The sequence below is a fragment of the Ambystoma mexicanum genome, chromosome 10 (genome assembly GCF_040938575.1).
Source record: "Ambystoma mexicanum isolate Mex_15411 chromosome 10, UKY_AmexF1_1, whole genome shotgun sequence".
NCBI classification, from domain to species: Eukaryota; Metazoa; Chordata; class Amphibia; order Caudata; family Ambystomatidae; genus Ambystoma; species Ambystoma mexicanum.
In genome coordinates, this window is record NC_090932.1 from 90329212 (window position 1) to 90344841 (window position 15630).

Below are 15630 nucleotides of genomic sequence, written 5' to 3' on the forward strand. Positions count from 1 at the left end.
TGCGGCTCTGCACCTTATGTGGCGTACTCTTGTACTGCTCTGCCTTCACGAGAGGTGCGGTAGTTCGGCAAACCACCTCAATCATGCGCAGGGGCCGCCCGTGCACTGCCACTCTTCCACCTGTCTAGCAATCCAAGAAATGCCAGCCTGCTAATCCTTCACCTCTTCACAACGCAAGGTCCTAGGCAATGGCCTAAGGGTGACGTCACCAAACTAAGGTTCACATAAGGAGAAAACACTTTGTGTGCTAATCAGAAAATGGAATTCAATTTTCCCTCTTCAGCGCTTGTTACAGTTAGAAGGTACATGAACACACATTAGGATTACGACATAGTGGTGGTTGCTGGGTGCATACTCTTGACATGCCTCACCTCATGATACGGGGGCTACATCAAGCATGCATGAATCAAGACATAAATTAGGTGTAAGTAAGCAGACTGGCAGAGCCTCACCTCATGTTACAGGGGGCTACATCAGGCATGCATACAACAAGGGTCAAAGTAGGTGTAAGTAAGCAGACTGGCAGAGCCTCACCTCATGTCACAGGGGGCTACATCAGGCATGCATACAACAAGGGTCAAAGTAGGTGTAAGTAAGCAGACTGGCAGAGCCTCACCTCATGGTACAGGGGGCTACATCGGGCATGCATACATTAAAAAGGGTAAGGTAGGTGCAGTATGCAGATTGGCAGGGTCAAACCTTGTGGTGGTCCACAGCATAGCAGCAGAGGTGCTAGATGAACAGGTTAGAAAACATTGGCTAGATTCCACTTTACAGCAAGGCACTGGAAAGTGGCAGAAATTGAAGCATTCAACCTAATACCATCAACAATTGTCCAGGGCCAGGGGGCCAGTAACACGGTGGTCACGGTCGGTGCTGTAGCAGGGTAAAAGTTCAGAAGCATCGCATGGCTACGTGCAAGGTCAGTGATTGTAATGGCTACACTGTGAGGGAATCAGAAGCAGCACACAAAAGAGTTGGAGATGGTCATCACAGAGATATGAGTGAACAGTTGCAGCACAAGAAGATTTGCTGCGCTACAGCGAGCATTGCAGGGCATAAATGCAGGTTAGTGTTTAGGAGGGAAACAGAAGGCGTTAGAGGACATTGATATGCATTTTGGTAAATCGGCAGGACTGGAGCACTTCTTACCCCTGTTGGATCGGCATCCCAGCAAGACAGGGAAATACAGGTCTTAAAACTGGGTCCGGCTTCGCCTCCCGACTCGGAGTGGCTGCTCCATTTGATGTGGGTAATACCCAATCAGGTCGCAACCGTGTGCCTCTGATGAAGGTTCAGGGCAGGCAGGATGTAAAGGCTGCATAGCTGCCATCTTCAGAGTGGGACTCGGTCATTTCAAGTAAATGCAGGTCTTTCCGTAAATGTTGGAGCCCGCTGGTTCTTGGGCTCAGCCTGTTGCTGGAGTGATCCTCAGGGAAAGACAGGGGCTGCAGCCTTAGATCCGGGCCTTAATACTGGCTCCGGCTTTGCCTCCCAGCTCGGAGTGGCTGCTCCATTTGATGTGGGTAATACCCAATCAGGTCGCAGCAGTGTGCCTCTGATGAAGGTTCAGGGCAGGCAGGATGTAAAGGCTGCATAGCTGCCATCTTCAGAGTGGGACTCGGTCATTTCAAGTAAATGCAGGTCTTTCTGTAAATGTTGGAGCCCGCTGGTTCTTGGGCTCAGCCTGTTGCTGGAGTGATCCTCAGGGAAAGACAGGGGCTGCAGCCTTAGATCCGGGCCTTAATACTGGCTCCGGCTTTGCCTCCCAGCTCGGAGTGGCTGCTCCATTTGATGTGGGTAATACCCAGTCAGGTTGCGGCTTGCAGCAGTCGGCCTCTGACGAAGCTTCGGGACAGGCAGGATGTAAAGGATGCATGGGAGCTATCTTCAGAGTGGGTCTCGGTCATTTCAAGTAAATGCAGGTTTTTCTGTAAATGTTGGAGCCTGGTTTTTCTTGGGCTAAGCCTGTTGCTAGAGGGATCCTCAGGGAAAGACCTGCATTTGACAGGCCCACAACTGCATACATATAAGGAGTCAATGATTGATGTAATTAATTCTGTAGGAGCAATGACTACCCTGGTTCTTTAATTTGAAGAAGCAGGCACCCTTAATTGGATTACTGCACATGTGGTCTTCTCCAAACTCCATGACTAAACAAACTTTCAAGCAGGTGAAGCAGGTCCACCAGCACTGGGTAACAAACGATCTATTAAATAGATTTACAGATTCTAAACCTGCATTACTCACATGCATTATGTAGCCCTTCAGATATTTTAGACTACACATTTGTGTGCCATCGCCTCACACTATGCTGGCGAGGGCTGATGGGAGCTGACGTCCAAAACATCTGGAGGGCCACATAATTAGTATAGAATAAGGCGTATCTGGAAGCCAAAACATCTGTAGGTTCCGAAATGTACTTTGACCAGAAAGAATCCCCTTCCTATGAAAATGAGACATTAAACTCAGATTAAGCATCCACCCTATTGCAGATTTCACACAAACTTGGAGATCGAGCAATCAGGATATATGCCCCCATTGCATGGATATAAGGGACACTCTCTAACTTTTTTTTATTTGCATGCCACGTTGTATAAAGGATGTAAGAAACGTTGGATAAAACCAGTCTTTCGTAGTGCTGATTTCCGTTGCACCCATGCAGCTTTGCTTTTTTTGTCATTTTACTAATCTACCTAATGTTGTATTAGCCACAATGATCAGCACCAGAGTGTTCAAACCTGCTATCCTATAGGTCCAACACAAAGTCATGCTGTAGGTTGCCCAACACCAGGCCTCCATGGTTTTCAGGTTATAATGTTGGGTTGGTCAGGAAAGGTCCCCATGATTACGAGGGGTCCATGTTGCATTCACCGTATGACTAACTGGGGTGGCAGCTTGCTGGGCGCCATGTTGCAATTTCATAGGCATCAATGTATAGTTAATTATGGATGGGATATGTTACTTTATTATTCCTGTTGGTCTAGACATTGATACATATTAGCTTGCATGCATACAGGAAGATAAAGTGTTAAACGTGAACCTGAGGCGCTCTGATGTGGTGCTCCATCAAGTCATCCTGGACAGCTGGACCACGGTTTAGATGAATCTCAGATCAATAAGGTTTACGATTCTATACATAATTGGATGGTCTTGAATGGCCTAGCATTAAATAATGATAAAACTGAACTCATGTTGGTGGGAACAAATAAAAAACAGACTAAGTTAGGGCCCATTTTTAATAGTTTTCATATTGCTGACTGCCAGATAAAAGTCTCAAAGAAAGTGAAAACCTTGCATGACGTTAGACCAGAACTTTAATATGAATCTCCAAGTGAGTAATCTGGTTTTGTCACACACCTACTATCTTAAGCTACTGTCTCATCTTCGGCCTCTGATTTCACAAAACAATGCAGAAACAATTGCAAGAGCTATAATTGGCTCAAAGATAGATTACTGCTGCAGTCTGCTCATTGGGACACCACTATCCGAAACTAATCACCTGCAGGTGATTCAGAACAGTGCGGTCCGGGTGGTGGTGGTGAAGGGCCTCAAATGGAGGGACCATGTGTTGGACGTTAGGAGAAGCCTACACTGGCTCCCGGTAAGGGAAAGAATAAAATTTAGACAAGGTCATATGCCCAAATACCTAATGCAGGGGGTAGTTGAGAAACAGAGCCAGAGGGCACTGAGATCCAACAACACTCACCAATTCAGATCGGTGCGTTGTAACTCCAGTAAAGCCCTCAAGGGAGCTTTTAGCATAGCAGCCCCTTTGGCGTGGATGGCTCTCCCTCTGGATTTAAGAGAGATCGAGTCCACAGAGGCCTTCAAAAAGAAATTAAAATCACTTTCTACTAGGCATCTGAGTAGTGTAGAGACCTTATTTCTACCTGTGTATTAACCAACCTGTAATCGTTTGTCAAGGTTTTAAGTTAGCTATATGTGCTCCCTTAAGCCGGTGGGTCCACGGAGCGTGTTACATATGCAAAGTAAAGTAAAGTAAAGAAGGTGGAGACATGGGCAGGTTCTTGTTAGATTGGATAGCTTGGTGATTAGAACGGTTGAGATGGCTATGGAGAACAGGGATGCGGTCACAGGTACAGGGGCAGAGCAGGGAGGACAGGAGAGGGGAAGTGTGACCCTATGGTAGTGCTAATTATGCTTCCATGCCTGTAGAAGGGTCATAGGATGTAGTAGCCGGAGAAGACGATTTTGAAGGAGAGGAATGGGATGTTGATAAGGGAGAGCAGAGCAAATTCACCCAAGCTCCCACTCAAGTAGCAGTGATAGAAAGCACACCAGAGTGCTCCCATGGCTGTAGCACGTGGTAGGGAGAGAAGGGTAAGGTCCCAGAAAAACAGGGGTAACTCAGTTTCTGCTGCTCCAGAAAAGTCTGGGAAGGACATAGTATGTGCCATGGTCACACATAAACTGGAGTAATTTCATGAAGACACTCCCTTTGTTCACTGCAGGGGCGGGGAATTGGATGTATGAGTTAGAGGAACACACTGCCATTGTCATGTTGGCCATAGGGAACATAAAGAGCTTATTCACTCCCCCTAATGGGAGAGCGGTCAGATGAGCTTTAGAAGAGATTGGAGTAACCAGGAGTTCAGTTGAATACAAATACCCATGATGGAGCAGCTTTTAATAATCTTAGAGCACAGGTAAGGGGGGGTTTGCAGATTATGAATCCTGATAGGCCTGATGTCAATTCGATTTTAGCTAAAATGATGAAATTGGATGATGATCCTGCCAAACACTTCCAGTTAATTCAGGAGATCTGGAGGACAGAATCGGGAGAAGAATGGGACAAGAATGCAGTGATTATTCACCACATGCTGAAGAAAGGACTTCTCAAAGAAGCCCAGCACAATTTAGATAAAGTGGTAGGGATGGAGGCCAAGGGGTGGCCAGAGATTCAAGCACACATCGTGCAGATGTGTCTAGAATGGGCAGTAATCACAAATTCTATGCAGCGACAGCAGGGTCAATCATGACAACAGTGGCACGTTGAACCGGGTATGACACAGGGGTGAACTAATGGGTATATCCCCGGTCCAAGACCGATGAGATTGTTTCTGACGTGCAGTGGAGGATTTACACAGGAAAGTGGGTAATTTGGCTGGTTTGGAGGAATGGGTCCCCGGTTTAATGGGCTTACAGGAAAGAATTATGGAGGATTTTATGGGAATCAGTGTTGGTCATGTGGAAGGTTGAGACATGTGTCACAGGATTGTCGTGAACTGCCACGGTACTTTGTCATTGGAGCACAACAGATGCAGGCCCTTACCCTGCCATATGTCCCAGGCTCTGTGCAATCGCAGCAGGCACAGGTTGAATAGAACCCAGTGACTGGGGCTGTGCAGACCATCATAATCCCACCGATCATGCCAGCACAAGCATCAGTGCTGACATGGGGCAAGAATCCTTTACCCCAAGGAACAGTTGTGCACTACATTGGAGCAAGTGTTCTTGGGGGGAAATACTTTTTCTCTCCCAGCTTCTAATATGTACCAGGAGTAGGACAGACCACAGGGGTCTCTGATGTGTCCAGTCCTGTCTGTTACCACTGATCCAGAAGAGGAACCCAGGATTGTACATGGAGCACGCAGTCTTCGCGATTCTAGACAAGTCTAAATCCATGACTTAGAGCGTGTCAGGGTACGAGGTAATTTTATCAAATGCATCAATTCATCCTGTGCAATGTGCACCTAGTAAATGCCGTAACATTTATCGCAGAGCCAGTGCAGCCTGAGGATATTGTTCTCGTTTGTACCACATATGAGGGAGAAGATGAAGAGGGGATGAATGTGAAAGGGGATTGCCTGGAGGGGAATGAAGTAATTTTATTGATGGGTCTTCAACCATTAAGCAGAAGACGGGTGAGAAGCATGCGGGTGCAGCTGTTGTGGGACTTGTGGATGGGGAATACTGGGTCAGACTGAAGAGACGGTTGCCTTTTCATTACTCTGCACAAGCAGCAGAACTGGTGACACTTATAGATGCACTAGAAAAGAGTAAGGGACAGGCAGTCACAGTGTATTCTGCTTTGGTATATGTCACACCCACTGTCCATTCTGGGTTATCAAGATGGTAGAGAAGGGGGTTTAGGAAGCCTGATGGGTCGCCTGTCCAGCATGCTGTGCTGCTATTCCGGCTAATTAAAGTGTTAATCATACCAGCAGAGATGGGTCTAGTAAAGTGTGCTGCCCATACTAACTACACTATTTCAATAGCTCTCGTAAATGATGCAGCAGACAAGGCAGCGAAGGAAGCAGCTTATTTTCCTTTTATAGATTCTGAGAAAATGGAAACAAGTCCCAACAGGTGCATTTAGCAGCCCTGTACACCGCTGTCCCGGTGCTCCAGATAATACAAATTCAAGGTAAAGCCCCTAGAGAAGAACAGGAGCTCTGGAAAAAGAGAGGATGTGTTCTCTCGCCCACAGGTTTGCTTTGGATACCTGAGATGATGAAGTAGTAATGCCTGTAGAGCTGCTTCTTTTCGCTCTAGTGAAACTACATTACCTGTTGCATACTTCTCAATGACAAATCGCAGCAGAGCTCCAGCGGACTGGTTTATCCCAAATTTTCAAGAGCAAGTGAGCAGATCAGTATGGAATTGTGCATTGTGCTAGGAGTTTAATCCTGGTAATTGTGTGAAGTCAGGGAGGAGGTCTTGCCCAGGCCCACTGGTCAATTCAAGGAGCTCCATATCGATTTGTGGACATGATAACTAGGTGTAGTGACTTCAGATATCTAATTGTCGTGCCTTCTCCAGGTGGCTTGAGGTTGGTCCCTGCATACATCATGATGCTAAATCGCCAGCAAGATTTCTGGTGGGAGAGGTATTTCCAAGATGGGGAATTTGTGAGGTCCTAAAATCCGAAAACAGAACCCACTTCTTTAATGCCTTGTTCACAGAAATCACTGGGGTTGTGATCGGAGTACCACTTGCTGGCCAACAGAATCATGGAAAGGCTCAATGGGGTTGTTAAGGCCTGTTTAGCTAAACTATGTGCAGAGTTAAATAAATCATGGCTTGTGTGCATTACACTGGCACTATTTTATTTACAAAACAAGCCAGGAAGGTAGCACCACTTGAGCCCTCACAAAATCATGATTGGGCGTAGGCTACATACCTCTCTCACCTACACATATGACATCAGATGCTCACATGACCACAGCCGTCCTAGGAGAGGAGTTTAAGGATTACCTTAGGGCGTTAGAGAAAAGTGTTGAGATTATATCTTCACAGGTTGTGTCTTCTCACCAACAAACAATAGGAGAAAACAGTGAGACTACTGATGATCAGCACAAGACACAGCTTCTACCCGGAGACCACATCTACATACGCTTTGTGCATCGTTGGAATGAGCAGCGTTTTCATGGGCCACATAGTGTATGTGACTCAGACTGCCATGAGGGTGGAGGGCAACCAGAGTTGGATCCGCCTCAGTGACACTCGAAGGGAAACCGGAAGCCCTCCATTGGCACAGGAGCAGGAATAGAAGGAATAGAAGTTAAGTACACCCTAAGGATTCACCATTTGATTCAGTGTAAAAGGGGGGTGTGAATAGAGATCTGGAATTTTAATAATTTTTGTATAGGAAAAAGAATGTCTAAGCTTGTAAATTGTGTAAAAATAAATGTTTTTTGTGGTTTCCTTGGTCCTTGCATCATCATGTCTGAAGATGACAACTAGTATAAAAAGGGGGCACTTAAAATTGTCTCGTTTTATGAAGTCTGAGGAGAAAATGTTAAGAGTGAAAAGAAATGTCGATAATCTTTTTTATAATGACAATGATAAAGTAGATCCTACAATTAATGCACATGGTTTCACAGTGGATAACATATGGTACAGATATATTAGGAAGGTGGGGAGAGAGCACTGGCGTAACACGGGCCTCTGCAGCTCCCACAGTCCGGTACGGGGGGCCAATCTGCCAATGCTCAGAGGGGTGAGGCAGTGTGTGGTGAGGGGGCCCTCAGCAGGGCTTGCAAGGGGGCCGACATTTTGTGCTACACCACTGGGAGAGAGAGATCTGTAGGATAATGCTACATCTGCCTTCTCATGGCCCATGCTTCTGGTGTTCCTAGGGTATTTCGTCCACCTACTGATGCAGCGCCGAATGTTATGGAACATTTTGCAAGGTGAACAGAACATTATGCTCTCTGTGGGACTTTGTATCATTTCATTTGGTCTATTTTCACTGAGTTTTCTGTTAGACTGTAATACAAATCTGCCTCTGACCTACCCCTAGTGGGCGACCATGCATCAATCTTAGACAAACTCCTCCTAGGGGGGTGTGGATCACTATGCCCCCCCTGCTCTTGTATCTCAGGGCCTTTGTGCACTGTGTTACTCCTAAGTTACTATGCTATGGACACACAAACATAAGCTATTACCATAACCATAAGAATAGACACAAAATGAAATAAAATGCACAATGGACACAAAATGAAAACACACAAGTCAGTTTCAATTATAACAATAGAATACATGCATTCATGCACAGACAGGCATGATGTAAACAATACTATAATGCAAATCTCGAATTTGCACCTTTTATGCTTTTGGTGCAAATCTACCATGCAGTGTAATGACTACAGGGTTCGAATGCAAGCCTGTGATTAGCTGGATCTATCATGCCTAATGCAACATACATATGGCAAGTATCAGCATTCAGCATTACTCTCCAATCCACACCATTCCACACTCTCTAACTCTAAAACAATGCCTGTCTGATTTCCCCTTCTCCAAACCCAAAGCTCTGTGTGATTGCCTGCCCGAATCAATCAGTTTAGGCCATAAACCATACTTCCCATTTCCATGTGCAAGCTTCCCTTGGTCTCATCTCAAATGTGTCCCATCTCTCCCCTCTCCAGCTCCCTTTGCCAAGTCTGGTCACTCGAACTGCCTCAAGCCTCTGCCAATCTCATCAATCTCTCCCAAGCTGGTCTGCCAAGGCTGAACGTCTCTCTCTCAATGGCACCTTCCTTTCATTCGCCTCTCGATCTCATGCCAACAAGATGTCTCTCTCTACTTCAATTTCAGGCTTCCAGTAATGGTGTCAATTCACGTCACACTTTCTCCATGGTTACATTAAGCATTCCCTCGTTTCTCTGTGTGTCAGCATTTCTAAATCCAAGCTGTGACTAAATGTCTGTGTTGCATGTACTTTACTTTGCAATCACTCCATGTTCTGGTCAATCACTGCGTGTTCTTTGTCAATGTGACATTTTGGCCTATCTAAATCATATCTCCTTCTGTCTGCGGTACCATCCTACCATCTCTTATATTTCTCCATTCACTCAATTCAAATCCCTCTCTCCTCAGAGAACAGACCATCTCTCTTCTCCATGCAAAAGCACTCCCTGCTGCCTGGCCCCCACTTTCTCTGTCTCTGCTTTCTGCAAACACAAGGCCTCCAAGATGCTGATAAGCCAGGCTGTCTCATTTGTTTCTCGGGCAAAGTTACGACCTTCCTGCCAAGAAACTGTTTACATTCCTTTCATCACACTAACTCATAACAACTCCTCGCACTCCACGGAACAAACTGCTTCTGTGTGTTTCAATTCAGGATGGATTCATGCTTTCTATTCTTGAATGTAGTGCATAACACATTCATTCATACAAAGCACTATACTTAAAGCTCAATGCATATTCTAAGTGCACACTCAATACGTGTCTCTCTACATGCATACATAGTACATAACAAATCTCTAAATGTATAACGTGTCTCTACATGGAACTTCAAATATAACAGGCCTCATTCTATATTCAAATGCAAATGCCTACATATATGTGGCAGAATAATGTGGATAGTCTAATGATGCTACTTCATGTACTAATCAGAATGTATGATGGATAACTAAACAGGATACAACGATGGATAACTGGATCCCTAAATGGGTAATAATGGGTAAGCAAGTCCCCTCAAGTCCAGCTTGGCTGCGTTATTCTGCTCTGCTTTGCTGATTCCTCGGATCTTCACAAGCTGCAAAGATCAACAAGGATGTGTATTGAACTACAAATCCCAGCAGGCTGGTGGTAACCCTTTGGGGAGGAGCTATATAAAGTTGAGCGCATGCACCGTGCACGCCCACCCAAGCAAGGCCCCTCAAGTCCCGCTTGCCCGCTTTGCAGCGCTTGTCGCGGGTTGTGGGCGGTCCCCCTTTGTGTCCCATAATGTGTTTTTTTCCCTTTGATTGCCCACTGTCTGGGGCCTCCATCCTCTTCATAAAATGAAGCGGAGCCTGACATTATTAAAATCAGGAATGGCGCCGGTGACAGCGGCGCACCACACTAATTAGACCACATCTGTACTACACTATCCGCAATGTCCTCCAAAAAGAATGAGGCTGTGTTCCACCCCACGCACGGGTCAATTAAAACCCAAGGTAAACTTTGGACTGGATAAATCCGTGGGCATAGACATCCGCCCATTTTGTCAAGACTTGGCTATGTATGGAACATCACATTTGAACAACCAAGGTGAGATGCCACCCACAGCTATATCAATATCGGTCTGTCATGCTGTGAACATCCCAATGCATGACAAGTTGGAAAAGAGTGATAACACAAATCACGTTACTCCAAAACATCTAAATGTTCAGGCAAAAAATAACATTGCTCCTGATATATCGGTGGTATTTGCAAATGAGAACGTTTCAGTAACTGACAGTGTACTACTCTGTAATGTGTTAACTGGTCCTGGTGTACTTCGTCCCAAACTAGCAATGGAAAATGGATCAGCTGATTTGTCAGTTATTGACTTAGATTTAAATGCGTCATTTTTTCCATCACACACATTATCTGAAAACCTCTCTGTCATCTGAGTTATTCAACAATGTTAGTGATATAAACTCTGTTGAAAAGCTATCTTTTATAGCTCCAACTCCAAGAAAACTAAAGTCAAATCAGATATACTCAGATGAGAATGAGCACATTGAGAATACAAATGGTTTAATAGAAATAGCCTTAACATCTGTGAATTCTGCGATTCATTCTTTGGCCAGGCTGTTCGAAACATTAGGTCTAAAATCTGACCAGCATTTGCAACAACTGGATCACATTATAGCATGGGAGCAGACTATCGGGAAAAATGGGGGTACCGTAGAGGTTACAGCCGCCCCAATAAGCGTAAAGGTATCAGAAAGTGTTCAGACTGATCCAAACTAAGAGACAACTGTGGATGTAATTTGTATAATCATGCAGTGCCTTTTATCCCAGATCTGATTGTTGATTTAGTCAGCGACGAAAATAATAAACCTGGTCAGTGCTTGAACGAGAAAAACCTCATCTCAAAGCAACAAAAAAAACCGAATTATGCTTTATTTGATGGAGCAACTATAAATGAACCTGGGACAAATAACAAATCAAAGCAACCCAAAGCCGACCTTGCAAAGAAGAGTAAAAATATAAAAGGTGCTAAGCAAACACCATCACCACAATCAAAGCGATTTGTTAAAAACCTCACTCATCCAAGGTCAATGGCCACATTAGTGTCCAAAGCAGTAACAAAAAAAATGTGCTTCAAACACAGTCCCAAAAATGTCAATCTATCTTGGACAAGAGTAAACAAATAGAATCGTATGGACCGCTTAATGCTTTGGTGGATGCGGTCTCGGGTGATGATCTAGAACATTCTAAATGCAAACAAAAAGGAGTAGTTCCACAAAGCCAGCCCATTTTGCCAGCCATGAACAATGAATCTGAATTAGTAAAATAAGCACTATCGGCTCACCGGAGTGAAATTAGATAAGTAGTAGACGAGTACATGGCAGCTCAGCCAGTATCCAGTTGTCTAAAAGCCCCGGCAGGAGTTAACAGGGAATTGAATAACGAGGAAAACCACATTAGTGCTGACTTACAGTTGCATAAGCAATTACACCAAAATATACCTGTTCAATCTCATGATAAAGAAAAGAGTGACCAAGAACTGCCTAAGTGGCCACTGGGAACCAAATATGATGACTACGTAGTTTAGCCATCAAATAGCCTTGACATACAAAATTTGATTAAACTAACAATAACACAGTTTATGAATGAAAAAACAAATGAAACTGGCCAAAGGAATCACATTCTCGTAGACAACTCTCTTAAATCAAAGAAAAAGATCTCTCAAGAAAAACGTCCAGCGGTTCATTCCCTCACAATGTCATGTCGCCCACTCCCAATAACGCAGTATAATTTAAATCGTGCATCAGTTCTGGCTATATTTAGCGAGATTCCAGCCCTGGATGACATTGGCTCAATTGATATTGAAAAGGTGGAATTCCCTGACACTTTGAATAGAACCTCAGTGACTCTGTGGATAAATTCTAGAGTTGTACTGAACTCCATTTGGACCATGAAATCAAAGGTAAATGATTTAGGTTTTGTGAGCCTACCAGGACCAAAACTGACAGCTAACGCCTTGCCCAAGATTGCTAATATAACCGTGGTAAATCAAACAATGCAAAAGCAAATAACACATAAGCAGGCTTGCAATTGCAATCAGCGAGCTGCACTATGATAGCTATCTCCATTAGAACAAACTACACTATCCTTGGCCAGCTGGAGTTCAAGAGGCTATACGCATTTAATAAATAATAACGCCTCTAACTTGCAGACCCATGATATTGTATTACTACAGGAAACATGGTTAATGACAACTCCATCATGGAATAACTATGATATACATCTGAACCCAGCAAAAAAGGGGAATACTGGGAGGCCTGTTTCGGGCTTATTGGTTGCAATCAAGTCAAGCTCATTTACTAAATCGGAAATGTGGTTTTGCCTGAACCCTTATATGCAAATGATTAAACTGACTAGACATGAGATATGCTATGCACTCATTAATGTATACTGGAATGCATTAGGAATATCCGACGACAAGTTCATAGAATCTATGGATGAAGCTCTTGATTTGATGATACAAGAGGAAAAAATGAACTATCTAATTATAGCCGGCGATTTTACTTTGCACTGTCTGGAACAGAATAGACACACAGAAAAAAGTAGATTATTAAAATGGTCTAAATTTGTTGAGAATCGCAATCTTTTTATGTTAAATGGTTCATTGTCATCGGATATCCCTCTGAGGCCCACTTGGCACAGAAGTCAAAGTCATGAGACTATTGATTACATTTATGTGAACTCTGCTCTCTTGGACCAAATACAAGCATTTCAGGTACTCATTTCTGATGCGAGTGATCATAACATTCTGAATTCAACCTGGAAATCTGAATGTATGTTGAAAGAAAGAAAAAACAAATATACCCAAGGCATACTTATTGTAAACTCAGCCCGAAACAGAGTGTCCTGGAATGAGACATCTTTAAAAGCATTTAGAGACCATTATGAGCAACAGACGAATGAGAATTTACAAGTTGTCTCTGATATATCCTGAATTAATGCAAATGTTTCAGTTAAATTCTCTTAAGCAAAGAATAAAACAAATGCTGCTGTTGCACATTTTCAATCAAGAAATAAAGACAATGAAATCTCAAATTAGACGTGAGAAAAGAGAAGCCTTGAAGTTACCACATGCTAAGAGAGTAGTGGCCTTAATTTGAATTAGAACACAATATTGGAATTGGTTAAGGGGAATGAAATGGGAACTCTACCAATTTGACGATAGTAACAATCGGAAAATATTGTCCAGTAAAAACTCAGCCGAGTCCTGGAAAATTATTATTCAGATAACAGCCGGGCACCAGGTTGCAATTCAAACCAATGATGTAAATGAAGATGCTTGGGTTAAGTACTACACAAACTTATACTCTTCTGCTGAAATATTAATGAATGCTCCGCAAAATAAGGAGCAGAATGTCTTTCATCTAAAATTCGATCATGAAGACATTTTATATTTTATACACAAAGCCAGTCAATCAAGGGCGCCTGGTCCCGATGGAATGTCAAATCTGATTCTGAAGCAATTTCCAGAAATTTGGGCAGACATATTGTTCAGCATGTTTAACAACATAAATTCCTCTCAAAACATTCCTACATCCTGGAAACATTAAATTATTAACCCAGTCTATAAAAAAGGCAGTCGTGCTGACCCCACTAGCTATAGACCAATTTCCCTACTTGATGCACCCGGTCAAATCTTTTGTCGCATCATCTTAAGGGAACTGAACGACTGGTCGAGTAAACACTCTAACAGGGACGCTTCCAGTCGGGCTTTGTCAGCGGGCTAGGCACTACACCTAATATGATTGCAATAAGCACGTTAAAGTCAAAGTATGCCATTCGGAAACAATCCTTGTATTTTGCCTTTATTGATTTTCAAAAGGCTTTTGATTCCATCGATAGAACTTTGTTATTCCAAAAATTTAAATCATATGGATGCCCATCTTCTTTATTGTCTCTGATAAAACATCTACACACAAATACTACCATGCAGGTGCAATTGTCCTTAGAAGGGCTCTTGTCAACATCATTCAATACTTTTTTGGGCTTAAAACAAGGGTGTATCATCGCATCGATCCTATTTACTTTTTCATCATGAACATGGGAGAAGCCTTTCTTAACACTGTTTCTGAAGCGCCTGAGTTGAGTAATCAGCGTAAGCATGGTTCCTGTACGCTGATGATCTTGTATTAATGTCACAGACCCCTAGGGGTCTACAAAATCTATTGACTGCTTTGACCTCATACGCTGAAACAAACAAACTGGGAGTTAATGTAGAAAAATCACAAGTACTTGTATGTAAGAACTCAAGACTAACTTGAATTAATAACTGTACTTGGAACCTACAGACTGAGCGTATGATGGTGGTATCAGAGTATAAATACCTAGGTGTGTCAATAGAGAACACTGGTGGAAGCACGTTGTTTCTCGCCACTATCCAGTCCAAATTGTTAACCTTGATATCACAAGCTAAGATTTTGGTTTACAATTATGGTAAATACACATATAAATATGTGCTACTTTTTTATGAACAAAAAGTAATTCCGACTTTGATCTATGGAACTGAAGCTATGTTATATAATACAAATAAAATGTGGAATGCCATGGAACCTCACTTCTGGAAGAAGGTCTTATACCTTCCAAGTTGTACCCCTATGCCAATTCTATGAATTGACTCTAGCTGCCTGAGTTCTGTGGTGTATGTGTACTTTTTTTCAGAAATGCTTATTGAGTCTGGAATCTAATACTATCCTGAGCACCGTAGCCTATGAACTATTTTCGTCAAACCATGAATTCCCTCAAAAGTGGCGTAATTGTGTATTCAATAACCTAGACGAAGCAGATATTACAGTAACACTTTTACTGGAAATCATATACGAGCTAAAACTACATTTTTCCAGTGGGATTGGACAAAAAATCGAGAAAACTGTTTGAAATATAAAGATTTTGACTCTAATATCTTTGGTCACAAAAGGTTACGACATATGTCAGACTATTTACTGGCCAGGAGGAAAGTTATAACCCCTGACCTGAACTTTTGTCGACATTGTAAAATCACTAATGAAAAGGTAACACTTCAACATGTAATAGTGCCATGCCAACAACTGAATGTACTCCGTACTAAGCACTTTAGAAATCTGTTATGTATATATAATGGTGTACAGGACAAAGAAATATGGCATTGGTTATTCGCAAGCACAAAGTTTACAGTAATCAAAG